Below are 13,909 nucleotides of genomic sequence, written 5' to 3'. Positions count from 1 at the left end.
GCTGAGATTTGCACCACTGCACTCCAGCCTGGCGACAGAGCAAGACTCCGCCTACAAAATAAAATAAAATAAAAATCAAAGAAAGACCCTCCGCTAGCAGAAAGATTATTACTTACTGAAGACTTAGATGATCATTAGTATTTTTTAGCAACAAAGTGTGTGTGTGTGTTTGTGTGTTTGTTTGTTTTTTGAGACAGGATCTTGCTCTGTCACCCAAAGTGTAATGCAGTGGTACAGTCATCGGTCACTGCAACATTAGCTTCCTGGTCTCAAGTAATCCTTCTGCCTCAGCCTCTCAAGTAGCTGGGGCCACAGTCATACGCCACTATGCCTGGCTGCTGGTGTTGAACTCCTGGCCTCAAGCAGCCCTCCCACCTTGGCCTCCCAAAGTGTTGGGATTATAGGCATGAGCTACTGTTTCCAGCCTAAAGTATATTTTAATTAAGGATGCCCATTGGTTTTTAAAACATAATGGTATTGCACATTTGCCAAACTACAGTATATTATAAACATAACTTTAACTTTTATATGTACTAGGAAATGAAAAAAGTTTGCAGCTAGCTTTGAGGTATTCATTTTGTTTTGGTGGTCTGGAACTGAACCTGCAATATCTCTGAGTGTGCCTGTATATATACATATTAAAAAATGTAAGGAATTGACTCATGAGATTATGGAGCTTGACAATTCCAAATCTGCAGTGGGGTTGGCAGGCTCAAGACCCAGGAGAGTCGATAGTGCAAAACAAGTCCAAAGGCCATTTGCTGGGGAATTTACTCTTGCTTCGGAGGCTGGTCTCTGTTCTGTTCAGGCCTTTAACTGATTGGATGAGGACCACTCACGTTATGGAGGGCAGTCTGCTTTGCTCAGAGCTCCCTGATTTAATGTTATCCAGAATACCTTCCAACTTGATGTGTAAAATTAGCAATCATGGCCGGGTGCGGTGGCTCATGGCTGAAATTCTAGCACTTTGGGAGGCTGAGGTGGGTGGATTGCTTGAGGCCAGGGGTTTGAAACCAGCCTGGCCAATATGGCATAACCCTGTCTCTACTAAAAATACAAAAATCAGCCGGGAGTGGTGGTGCACACTTGTACTCCGAGATACTTGGGAGGCTGAAACAGGAAAATTGCTTGAAGCTGGGAGTGGGAGGTTGCAATGAGTCAAGATGGCGTCACTGCACTCCAGCCTGGGCAACAGAGTGAGAGTCTGTCTCAAAAAAAAAAAAAAAAAAAAAAAAATTAGCAAGCACAGCCCCTGTGGAATGTGGTACAGGCAAGGCCTTTTTAGAGGGCATCAGCCCTCACCACTCTACTCCCAGAGCTTCTCTCCAAGCCCAGCATTTTTAGCTATATTTTTGCACATATATTTTATTAGGTAGAAATACGTTTTATTAGGTAGAAATCCTAAAACCTATTCAAACCAAATAAAAATAGGCAAGAAAGCATCCTATTGTGAAACAGTTACAATGCAAAGAATTTAGGGGAGTCGTGAGTTAAGAGGATGTGGGTAGAGTTTATTATAATTGTGTGGATTGTCACCTGTCATGAGGATTACAGTTTGGCAAAAGAAAAATAAACCTTTTTTTCATTTTGAGCCTGGAATGTATGTTACTATACACAGTGCAATAGGGGCCCTTATTAGATCTACAGGAAAATTCTGTCTTCATGCTAAGGGAGAGTAGCTGTGGGACCTTAGGAACCCTGGCTGTACTACCCAAACACTGGACAAGTCTTACCTCTTTTGATGCTGCTAACTCTTTAGAGGAATTCCTTGTGGTGGTATATAACTCGTTGGTTGAAGAATAAATACATAAAACGTAATTGAAGTCTATATAGCAGCTACTGTTTAACCATATTATCTCATATAAACCTTGAAAGGAGCTAATAAAGTGGAGGGCATAGTTATATTACTGCTCTTACAGAAACAGCAACCACAATTTTAAGTCTTCTAGTCAGTGTAGGACAGTGTTTTGTATATAGGTGCTTAATATAAATGTTTGACTTAAAACCAATCTTGTTCTATTTTTGTAATTGTTTTCTTTTTTCTCTTCTACTGGTCTTTAATTTTAACCTTTGGCTGGGTGTGGTGGCTCACGCCTGTAATCCCAGCACTTTGGGAGGCCGAGGCGGGCAGATCACCTGAGGTCAGGAGTTTGAGACCAGCCTGGCCAACGTGGTGAAACCCCGTCTCTACTAAAAATACAAAAATAAGCCGAGAGTGGTGGTGGGCACCTGTAATCCCAGCTACTTGGGAGGCTGAGGCAGGAGAATTGCTTGAACCTGGGAGGTGGAGGTTGCAGTGAGCCAAGATCATGCCATTGCACTCCAGACTAGGCAACAGAGCGAGACTCTATCTCAAAAAAAATTTTTTTTTAATTTTTATTTAATTATAATTTTTTTTTCGTGAGTTGGGGTCTCACCCTGTCACCCAGGCTGGAGTGCAGTAGCACCCTCTTGGCTCACTGCAACCTCAAACTCTTGGACTCAAGCAATCCTCCCACCTCCGCCTTCCAAGTAGCTGGGAACTACAGGTATGCCTCATTATGCCCAGCCAGTGCTTACCTCTAATTTTATTTTCAACCATTGTCTACTATATGATGAATGCTGTATTTTTTTTTAAAGAAAAAGTAATAGAATTTAGATCTGTCCCTTGAGGAACTTTTGACAGATTAATTTATCTTAGTATCAGAGTGGAAATGAGTACAAAATACCGTCTAACACCTTTTTAAGTAGAATACTGGCTGGCTGGGCACAGTGGTTCATGCCTGTAATCTCAGCACTTTGGGAGGCCAAAGTGGGAGGCTTGCCTGAGCCCAGCCTTTGGGACCAGCATCTCTAAATAAACGTAATTAGCTGGGCGTGGTGACATGTGCCTGTAGTCTTAGATTCTCCTGAGGCTACTTGCTTGAGCCTAGGAGTTGAAGGCTGCAGTGAGCTATGATCATGCCATTGCACTCCACCTGGGTGGCAGAGTGAGACCCTGTCTCAAAATAAAAATGAAGTAGGGTACTTTTTTTATAGCTTAGATTTTGTTTGTTTGTTTGTTTGTTTGTTTAATTCTAGAGAGGAAACCTTTCTGTAGTGTAACTTGCAAAAGAGTTGGTGTTTTTCTTTCTCAGTGATCTCTTAACAGCAAATGTTCATTAATTAAAAATAGCTGACCAACACAGGAAACAGCTCATGTAGCAGCTTATGATGCTGTTCTAAAAACAGACTTGAGCTCTCAGGTGCTGGAGAAGCACGAATGTTGGAAACATTGTGAACAAATTCAGGTAAAAGTATGGTGTGTTCTGAGAAGGATCCATGTGCCTTTACGTTCATAGTTTTCTGATTCTAAAAGTCGTGTGCTTACTGTTAAAAAGATAGTATAGGGGCTGGGCGCAGTGGCTCATGCCTGTAAAGCCAGCACTTTGGGAGGCCAAGGCAGGCAGACGGCTTGAGTCCAGGAGGTTGAGGCTGCAGTGAGCTGTGATGGTGCAACTGCACTGCAGCCTCAGCAACGGAATGAGACCCTGTCAAAGGTAAAAAAGGATATTGTAACCATGTATTTTGTAGAAGATGAAATTCTCACCCAATTTATAGCATTTATTTATTCTGGTGGTTTCTTTTTTTGTTTTTTTTTTGAGACAGAGTCTCGCTCTGTCACTCAGGCTGGAGTGCAATGGCACGATCTCGGCTCACTGCAACCTCTGCCTCTGGGTTCCAGCCATTCTCCTGCCTCAGCCTCCCAAGTAGCTGGGATTACAGGTGCCCGCCACCACGCCCAACTAATTTTTGTATTTTTAGTAGAGACAGGGTTTTGCCATGTTGGCCATGCTGGTCTCAAACTCCTGACCTCAGATAATCCACCCTCCTCAGCCTCCCAAAGTGCTGGGATTACAGGCATGAGCCCGGCCTATTCTGGTGGTTTCTATCAGGTTTTTAAAATATATATATTAGCAGTATATACTTATTCTTTAAATGGAATTATACTGTTTATCCAACTTGTTTTATTTATATATATTAGAAAATTTCCACAGAAATCTTTTAAAATTCCCTAACTTGCTATCTTTTATTTATTTATTTATTTATTTATTTATTTATTTATTTATTTATTGAGACGGAGTCTTGCTCTGTAGCCCAGGCTGGAGTGCAGTGGCGTGATCTCGGCTTACTGCAACCTCTGCCTCCTGGGTTCAAGGAATTCTCCTGCCTCAGCCTCCCAGGTAGCTGGGACTACAGGTGCGCACCACCATGCCTGGCTACTTTTTTTGTATTTTTAGTAGAGACGGGGTTTCACCATGTTAGCCAGGCTGGTCTCAAACTCCTGACCTCAGGCAGTCTACCCGCCCCAGCCTCCCAAAGTGCTGGGATTACAGGCGTGAGCCACCGCGTCCAGGCATTTGCTATCTTTTTAAAGACAACATAGTATTTCACTCTATACCTAGACTACAGTTCGTTTAAACCAATTCTCTTTTTCTTCTTTTTTTTTTTTTTGAGACGGAGTTTCACTCTTGTTGCCCAGGCTAGAGTGCAATGGCATGATCTCATCTCACCACAACCTTTGCCTCCCAGGTTCAAGCAATTCTCCTGCCTCAGCCTCCCGAGTAGCTGGGATTAAGGCATGTGGCACCATGACTGGCTAATTTTGTATTTTTATAGAGATGGCGTTTCTCTGTATTGGTCAGGCTGGTCTTGAACTCCCAACTTTAGATGATCCGCCCACCTTGGCCTCCCAAAGTGCTGGGATTACAGTCGTGAGCCACTGCGTCTGGCCTAACCGATTTTCTATTAATAAACCTGTGGGTTGATAATATTTTATTTAAAAACATTTTTTTCTTGAAAGTCACCATTTTTAGAGCAGATACACTTGTCATTGAACAAATACATAGTAATTTAATAGTATAATATATTCACATTTTACTATGTGTCTAGAAGTTTTCTAAGAATTATCCTGAACGAATTAGAATAATTCTACAACCTTATGAGGGAGTTGCTATACCTCTTCCAGAGCTTCAGAAGGCCTCCAAGTTCCCTATGTGCCATCTTGACCCTCCCTGAGATGGACCAAAAGACAGGGTGATTGGATCAGACATGTGAGGGCTCCTAAATCCAAAGGAGCAGGCAGAAGGAAGTATCTGCCTCAGTACAAAAAAGCAGAGCTTACAAGTTTTTGCTGGAGGTATTGATGCCAGAGTATTCGCTGGTTGCTATGACAGGTTTCAGAAGAACTGGTTTCTTAACCCTTCTGACTGCTTTGAAGGTTTCTGTTTTCTTTTTTTTTTTTTTTTGAGATGGAGTCTTGCTCTGTTGCCTAGGCTGGAGTGCAGTGGCTTGATCTTGGCTCATTGCAACCTCTGCCTCCCGGGTTCAAGCGATTCTCCTGCCTCAGCCTCCCTAGTATCTGGGAGCACAGGTGCACACCACCGCACCTGGCTAATTTTTGTATTTTGGTAGAGAGACGGTTTTATCATGTTGGCCTCGCTGGTCTCGAACTCCTGACCTCAGATAATCCGGCCTCCTCGGCCTTCCAAAGTACTGGGATTACAGGCGTGAGCCACCACGCCCGGCCTGCTTTGAGGGTTTCCTTGGCTCTTCCCACCAATTGTTTGGTGTCTGTGTAGTCCTTGCTGATTTCCACATTCTCTTGTGAATTTAATGATACACAGGGCCTTGCCTTAGATTGGGCTGTATTCTGGTCTGCCATCAAGAAATGTCAGCTAATGCTGACATGTCCCATCCTTGGGTGCTCTTCCCTGGTGGCCTCCATAGCTGCTTGTTGTTTTTTGCTGAAAATGGAAACTTTAAATATTTGTTATTAATTGTTTAGACCCTGTGATGGTTAATTTTAGATGTTTCTCTTTCTCTGTCTTTCCATTCTTTTCCTGTCCTTGGACATCAGAACCCCAGGCTCTTTGGCCTTTGGACTAATTAGGGGCCTGCCAACCTTTCCCCCAACCCCCACACCAAGTTCTCAGGTCTTTGGCCTCAGACTGAGAATTACATCATTGCCTTCCTTGGTTCTGAGGCTTTTAGGCTTCAACTGAGCCGGGCACTGGAGTCCCTGGGCCTCCAGCTTGCAAATGGCCAGTTGGGGGACTTCTGAGCCTCCATAATCACATGAGTCAATTTCCCTAATGAATTCCCTCTCATCCATCCATCTCTCTCTATCTGATCTATATCCTATTCGTTACGTGTCTCTGGAGAACCGTGGCTAATATGTACTCTAGAAAAGCCTCCTGAGACTTAGAAGCTATGTTTCCTTTGTTTAAATGTTGTTGAATTGATCATAGATGTAATGCATTAGATTTTTCAGAAGAAAGAAAAGGTTTATTCCACATTACATCTCTTCAGAAGCCCACCCAAAGGGGATCTCTGTTTTGGCTATTTATTGCAGTGTAATAAACCACTCTAAAGCTTAGTAGCCTCAACTAGTGATTTATTACGTCTCATGATTCAGTGGGCTGATCAGGCTGTTCTTTTGGTTCATGTGGGGTTGGCTAGGTGCTGGAATGGCTGTGTTCCTCTGAGACTTGGATGGGTGCTCAGCTGGGACCTGGTGGATGCTTGGGTCACTTGTGGAGTTGTATCTGGATTCCAACAGGGAGGCAGTGGATGCTACCCTACACAATTAAGGACTAGGCCCAGAACCGGGACAGCATCATTTCTGCCATGTGTTAATGGTCAAGGCAGTAATAGGCCCAGCCTACATCAATGTGGGAAGGGACTAAACAAAGATGTAAGCACCTAGACATGTAGTTCATTGGGTATGATCGCCAAAATAACCACTGACCAGAGTGTGCTCTCTGGCCCTTCACACATGCATGATAGAGCAGCCCACACAAGTCCCTCTCACTCACTCCATTACTACATCAGCTCGACAGGTCTAGGATCTCATCCTCTAAATCAGGTCCAGGTGCAGGTGAGGCTCCTTGCGTGCAGTTCATCTCAAACCGAAGACCTATGAACTAAAAGGACATGTTATTTTCCCTTCTTCCCCACTTTCCACCCCAACATATAATGGTAAGACAGGGACAGGAAAATTGCATCAGATATTCCTCTTCAAAAGGTATTAGGGGCTGTCGACCGGGCGCGGTGGCCAATGCCTGTAATCCCAGCACTTTGGGAGGCTGAGGTGGGCAGATCACGAGGTCAGGAGACTGAGACCATCCTGGCTAACACGGTGAAACCCCGTCTCTACTAAAAAATACAAAAAATTAGCCGGGCATGGTGGCGGGTGCCTGTAGTGCCAGCTACTTGGGAGGCTGAGGCAGGAGAATGGCATGAACCTGGGAGGCGGAGGTTGCAGTGAACTGAGATCCGGCCACTGCACTCCAGCCTGGGCAACAGTGTGAGACTCCGTCTCAAAAAAAAAAAAAAAAAAGTATTGGGGCTGTGGAGAAATCAGAGCCCTGACACACTGCTGGTAGAAATGTAAAATGGTACAGTTGCTTTGGAAAACAGTCTGGGTAGTTCTTTGAAGGTTAAACATAGAGTTGCCATATGATCCAGCAATTCTGTACCTAAGCATATACTCAAAAGCAATGAAACCTTAGTTCCACAGAAAACATTGTACATAAATGTTTATAGTTGCAATATAATAGCCGAAAGGTGGAAACAACTCAAATGTCCAGCTGATGAATGGATAAATAAAAAGTGATATGCCTGTATGATAGAATTTTTTTGGCCATATGAAAGAATAAAGTACTCCTACCTACAACATGGATAAATCTTAAAAATGTGCTAAGGGAAAGAATCCAGTCACAGAAGACCACATATTGTGTGCTTCCATGTATATGAAACGTCCCAAACAGCCAAATCTATAGACAGAAAGATTAGCATTGCTTAGGCTGGGAGGGCTGGAATGGGGGAAGGTGATAGCTAAAAGGTATAACTTTTTTGGGCTGAGAGAGGTGGCTCATGTCTGTAATCCTAGCACTTTGGGAGGCCAAGGTGGGTAGATTACTTGAATCCAGGAGTGAGAGTAGCCTGGACAACATGGCGAAACCCCATTTCTACAAAAAATACAAAAATTTGTCAGGCATGGTGTCGCGTGCCTGTAGTCCCAGCTACTCCGAGGCTGAGGTAGGAGGATCACTTGAGCCCAGGAGGTTGAGGCTGCAGTGAGCCTCAGGCTGTGCTCCAGCCTGGGTGACAAAGCCAGACCCTATCTCCAAATTAAAAACAAATTTATTTTTGGTGTGATGAAAAAGGTCTAAAATTGATGGTGGGTGTATGTATCTGTGAATATAGTAAAATCTTTGCCATTGTAAACTTATTTAAGTAGAAAAAAGCAGCAGATGTGACTGGGAGACACATGGCCGTGACTGGTACATAGCAGTTCTGACATTTAGCTTGATCTATATCCTTGTTGAGGAACTAGTTCACCACCGGGTGCCTCTCTTTGGCCCTCATCTCCATCCCTAGGCTCTTGGCTGTCTTCTGATTCTTTCTTTTCTACAAGAAATGGCCCATGATTTTTGGCCTCTTCCTGTCCGAATAGGGGTGCTAGTATTTTTCATTTTTAACTGGCTCTATTAGTCCAAGCTGATGGTGTTTCCACTGGTGTATTTCTCTGAAATGCCTTTTGGGTTTTACCATAGATCTTTTAGGCGTTCACAATATTAGATAAAAAATACCCCTACGAATCTTTTCAAGATAGGGCTTTCTTTACCTTGGACTGCCTTTGTATCAGACTGTCATGTGAAAATAACCTTTTATTGTCAAAAGCTCTACTGTCTGGTTTAGTTGGTACTCAAAGCACCCACTTAAGATTCTTTAAAGCCTTTTGGTCTAGCTATGTGATTCCAAAAGCATGGGTGTCTGTACCAGCAGCATTTGTACCACCTGGGAACTTACAGTTGAAGTCTGCATCCAGACTTGCTAGGTGAAAAACTGTGATGATCCAGCCCAGCAATCTAGGTTTTAATAAAATCTCCAGCTGAGTCTGATGCATATGAACTTTTAGAATCACTGGTCTAACAGAAAGTCCATGAGCAACCACCTAACATCTTCATGAGGTCTCAAAAAAGGGTCTTACCACCACATCCTAGAGGCTCTACTGGTAGCACTGGATTTGATCTTTGCCCTAAGGCCATTTCTTATTTTGAGTGATTTCAAGCTTAGCTGCTGCTGAAAAGAGAAATTGTTTTATTTTTTAACACATGAAGTCCAACTTCTTTGTATTTCCCTTGAATTCTGCTTAAAAAGGAACCAAACAGTTCCTTTTTTAATTCATCTTACTACTCCTGTATTTTATTATAGGCAGCTAAAAACAAGCCAGTTGGCACTTTTGACATTCTTGGAATTCTCCTTAGTTGGGTCCATGAGTTCATTAGGGACCCTTTCTGTCCTCCATATTACTGTATGAAACAGGTCTGCTGCTTTTTCTTAGGTCTTCATTTCTTCAGCCACCAGTAACATATCTATACTGTTTTTCAAATCTTTACGAATAATCTTCTAGCTGTTGTTTACCACCTGGACCCAAAACCAGTACATATTTTGAGTTTTTGTTACAGCAGAGCCTCATTTCTGATACCAAATTTTATTTTGGTTATCTATTGTTGCATAATTAATAATTTCAAAATTTAATGGCTTAAAACAAGTATTTTCTTGAGCATGGTCTTGCAGTTTGGCCAGAGTTTGGTAGGAATGGCACATCTCTGATCTGTGTGCTGTCAGCTTGGGTGGCTTGATTTGATTTATTTCCAAGATACCTTAATTATATGACTGTCAAGTTGGTCCTACCACCTGAGGTTTTAGTTGGGATTGTCAACTAGGGCCTTAATTCTACTCCACACAGCCCTTCCTGATGCATGTTGCTGCTTAGACCTTCTCACAACGTGGCAGCTAGACTCCAAAAAGCAGGAAGCAGAAGTTGCCGTACCTCTAGCTAGGTGGAGGGTTATGGTGCCTGTAATACCAGCTACTCAGGAGGCTAAAGTGAATGGATCATTTGAGGCCAGCCCGGGTAACAGTGAGAACCTGTTTCTAATTTAAAAAAACAAAAAACAAAAAAGAAGTTGCCTGGACTCAAACATTAAGCTCACAATTGGTATACAGTGGAATTTCTGGTCTTTTCTGCTGGACAAAGCAGTCATATACCTAGCTCAGATTCAAGGAGGTGGAGAAATATACCCCATCTCTTAGTGGGGGTAGTGACAGAAGACACTCTTGGCTTAAGGTTATGAGTTGGTGAAAAGTAATTGTTTACTACTTGAAAAACTTGAAGATCTGGCCAGGCGCGTGGCTCGTGCCTGTAATCCCAGCACTTTGGGAGGCCAAGGCAGGCGGATCACCTGAGGTCAGGAGTTCAGGAGTTCAGGACCATCCTGGCCAACATGGCGAAACCCTTTCTCTACTAAAAGTACGAAAATTAGCCGGGCATGGTGGCGGGTGCCTGTAATCCCAGCTATTCAGGAGGCTGAAACAGGAAAATCGCTTGAACCTAGGAGGCAGAGGTTGTAGTGAGCTGCGATCATGCACTGCACTCCAGCCTAGGTGATTAGAGTGAGACTCCATCTCAAAAAAAAAAAAAAAAAAAAAAAAAACCTTGAAGATCTGGAAGAAGGTAGCAAGAAAACCTTTCCATATAAAGAGCCTCTCTTGATATCAGTTTGTTGAAATTTTATTTTAATATGGAACACTTTACGAATTTGCATGTCATCCTTGTATTCTTCTCTGTGTCATTCCAATTTTAGTATATGTGCTGCCAAAGTAAGCACCATTGGAAGAAATTTTAAATGGTATATTTCACAGATGGACAGAAATCATTTTAAGTTCCTTGCCAAGAGAGTAACACTCTCCAGCACCATTGGTTGTGTCAGAGTTTGTGTGTGACAGGGAATTGTGAATGCATTTAGACATCTTACTTGATCTTACCAGTGAACTGTATATTGTTTTAAAATAAAGCTTGCCTTATACACTACTCAATGTAGAGAAAAGAGTCCCCTTCCACACACTCCCCTCCTCAAAATAGCAACCAGATGCTCTTTAAGAGTTGTGAACAATGAAAGGCATAATCTGGATGCATTGTAGAAATGATTGTGGTAAACCAAAGAGGGAATAATGGGATGACAGAAGCCCAGGGCTTTCTATCACTTGGAACTTTTGTGGTGCAGCTGTTTGTAGATTGGTGGGAGATGACAAAACAGATGGCAGCAGAGGTTGCCTCTGCCTTTGCTTGTTCACCCGAGTCATCTATTAGGTTTGCTCACACAGGATGGTAAATGGCTTCCTGAATTTGTTAAGCACTTAGACTAGTAAATTTCTCCATGTCTTATTTGGGGTTCTGTTTAGAAAAAAAATATCAAATTAATGCCCTGTGACAACAGTGATTCAACAGAGTTTATATCCATCTTCCATAGAATCTGATTAGTATTAAGTCTTTGACCTTTATTTTGTTTTTTATCATATTGTTGTACTTTTGATTTAATGCTTTTGTTTCTGGTTGTACATTTTCTTGATAGCATCCATAAGTTGTTGGTAAGTATTGAAATAACTTAAATATTTTTCTTCAACGTGATTGTGTTTTTTAATGAGACAGAGTCTCAGTCTGTTGCCCAGGCTGAAGTGCAGTGCCCCGATCTCGACTTTCACTGCAGCCTCCGTCTCCCAGATTAAAGCAATTCTCATGCCTCAGCATCCCGAGTAGCTGAAACTACAGGTGTATGCCACCACACCCGGCTAATTTTTTGTACAGATAGGGTTTCACCATGTTGGCCAAGCTGGTCTTGATTTCCTGACATCAGGTGATCTGCCCATCTTGGCCTCGCAAAGTGCTGGGCTTACAGATGTGAGCCATTGTGCCTGACTTCTTGTTAAGTATTGAAATAACTTAAATATTTTTTCTTCATTATGATTGTGAAAATGTTTGGGATAGCACAAGCTTCCCTTAGTTGCTTGCAGTTTTACTCTGCCACACCTGAGTAGTTTGCAAGTGTGACTGATTTTGTGTTTCCTCCTTTTTCTCTCTTCTTTCTTCTTCTATTTATGTTTTAATCTTCCATCCTCCTCATACCTTACCAAGTCTGGTGGAGTAACATATTTAGGAATGATCTTATGGGTAGCGTGGCTGAGGCATGATCACAATTATGATCCGTATCATATGAATCTGCATGAGGAATCCTTCCAGCTCCTTGATATTCTCCATCCTAGTGTCAAACTTCTGTGGCACGATACCATTACCAACTGTTTCAACAACGATGCCCACACTCTTGGTTTCTAGAGGTTATTTCCTTCTGTATCTGCGCAAATTATAGCTCCGTTTGCTTTGGGATATGCTAGATACTTATTAATCCGTCAAGCAATTATTATATGTGAACTAGTAAAATGTTAACTAGGAGACACAGAGGAGAACCAGAAATGTTCACTGTAATTGGCTCCTTGGTCTTCAGTCTTCACAATTTTTCAGTCAGATTTGAAAGCTGAATGTAGTTTTCTGAAGGCTTGGATTATATACTTGTGCTCTTTGAGGAGGTCTCTGGGTTTTTTTGGTGCTCTTGCCTTAGAACTATACTTTAGTCATATTTAATATTGTTTCATTTCCTATTAAATATGGCTAAAGTATAGTCATATGACTATAGTTTTGTAAAACTTGCTGTGTTCTATTTTATTTTTAATAGAGATGGGGTCTCGCTGTGTTGCCCAGGCTGGTCTCAAACTTCTGGCCTTAAGCAGTCCTCCTACCTCAGCCTCCCATGAGTTCTTACTATTTTAAACTCCTGTTGTTAAGAATGTATTCTTACATATAATTTTTAAATTATCCTTTATTTCCCCTGGGTAGGTACATAACTTTCTGATTATATTCCTTAATTAGCCCAGCAGTGAGAGGTCTGTATTTTCACACACACACACACACACACAAAGCCAGGCTTGGTGTGGTGGCTCATCCTGTAATCCCAGTGCTTGGGAAGGCCAATGCAGGCAGATAACTTGAGTCCAGGAGTTTGAGACCAGCCTGGGGTAACATGGGGAGACTTTGTTTCTACAAAAATACAAAAGTTAGCCAAGTGTGGTGGCTGTAGTCCCAGCTACTCAGGAGGCTGAAGCAAGAGCATTGCTTGAGCCCAGGAGACTGGCTAGAGGGAGCCAAGATTGTGCCATTGTTCTCCAGCTTGGGTGACAGAATGAGACCCTGTCTGCGGGGAGAAAAAGGCAAAGTAACTAGGATAGTAAACAGTTTTGAAAAAGGAAAATGTATGTGGGATCACTCTACTCACTTTTAGGATTTATTATGTCACTACAATCTTCAAGACTGTGATAATGGAAGAGAGATAGACAAATAGAGGAAACAGAATATAGAACCCAGAAATAGGCATGCATAAGTACAGCCAGCTGGTCTTTGACAAAGGTGCAAAAGTATTACAGTTGAGGAAGGATGATCTTTTTAACAAATAGTTATAGAGCAGTTGGATGTCTGTGGACAAAAAAATAAAAATACCTCAGCCCCTGCATAAAAATTAGCTCAAAATAGATCATTTATTAAAATGTTAAACATAAAACTGTAATACTTTTTTTTTTTTTGAAACAGAGTCTCACTTTGTCACCAGTCTGATGTGCAGTGGCACGATCTTGGCTCACTGCAACCTCCGCCTCCCGGGTTCAAGCGATTCTCCTGCCTCAGCCTCCCGAGTTGCTGGGATTACAGGCTCGTGCCGCCACACCCAGCTAATTTTCGTATTTTTAGTAGAGATGGGGTTTCACCATGTTGGCCAGGATGGTCTTGATCTCTTGACCTCATGATCCACCCACTTCAGCCTCCCAAAGTGCTAGGATTACAGGCGTGAGCCACCATGCCCAGCCAAAACTGTAATATTTTCTAAAGTAATACTGTAATACTTTCTAAAGAAAACATAGGAGAAATCTGATAGAAAGTTCTTAGCCATGACACCAAAAGCATAATCCATCAAAAAAAGTTGATAAATCGAATTTG

The 13,909-nt window shown here is 42.3% G+C and overlaps 1 protein-coding gene and 1 pseudogene across 1 annotated transcript in view; one reads left to right on the top strand and one right to left on the bottom strand.

Annotated features, from left to right (window-relative positions):
* FGD4 (FYVE, RhoGEF and PH domain containing 4) overlaps positions 1-13,909 on the top strand; it is a 263,419-nt gene that overhangs the window by 69,425 nt on the left and 180,085 nt on the right. The gene's annotated exons all lie outside the window — the stretch shown is intronic.
* LOC117091191 lies at positions 10,608-10,700 on the bottom strand (annotated as a pseudogene).

This window comes from Trachypithecus francoisi, unplaced genomic scaffold (genome assembly GCF_009764315.1).
Source record: "Trachypithecus francoisi isolate TF-2019V2 unplaced genomic scaffold, Tfra_2.0 Lachesis_group11, whole genome shotgun sequence".
Lineage (NCBI taxonomy): Eukaryota > Metazoa > Chordata > Mammalia > Primates > Cercopithecidae > Trachypithecus > Trachypithecus francoisi.
Note: the sequence above shows the minus strand (reverse complement) of the source record. Positions and strands in the feature narration are given on the sequence as shown.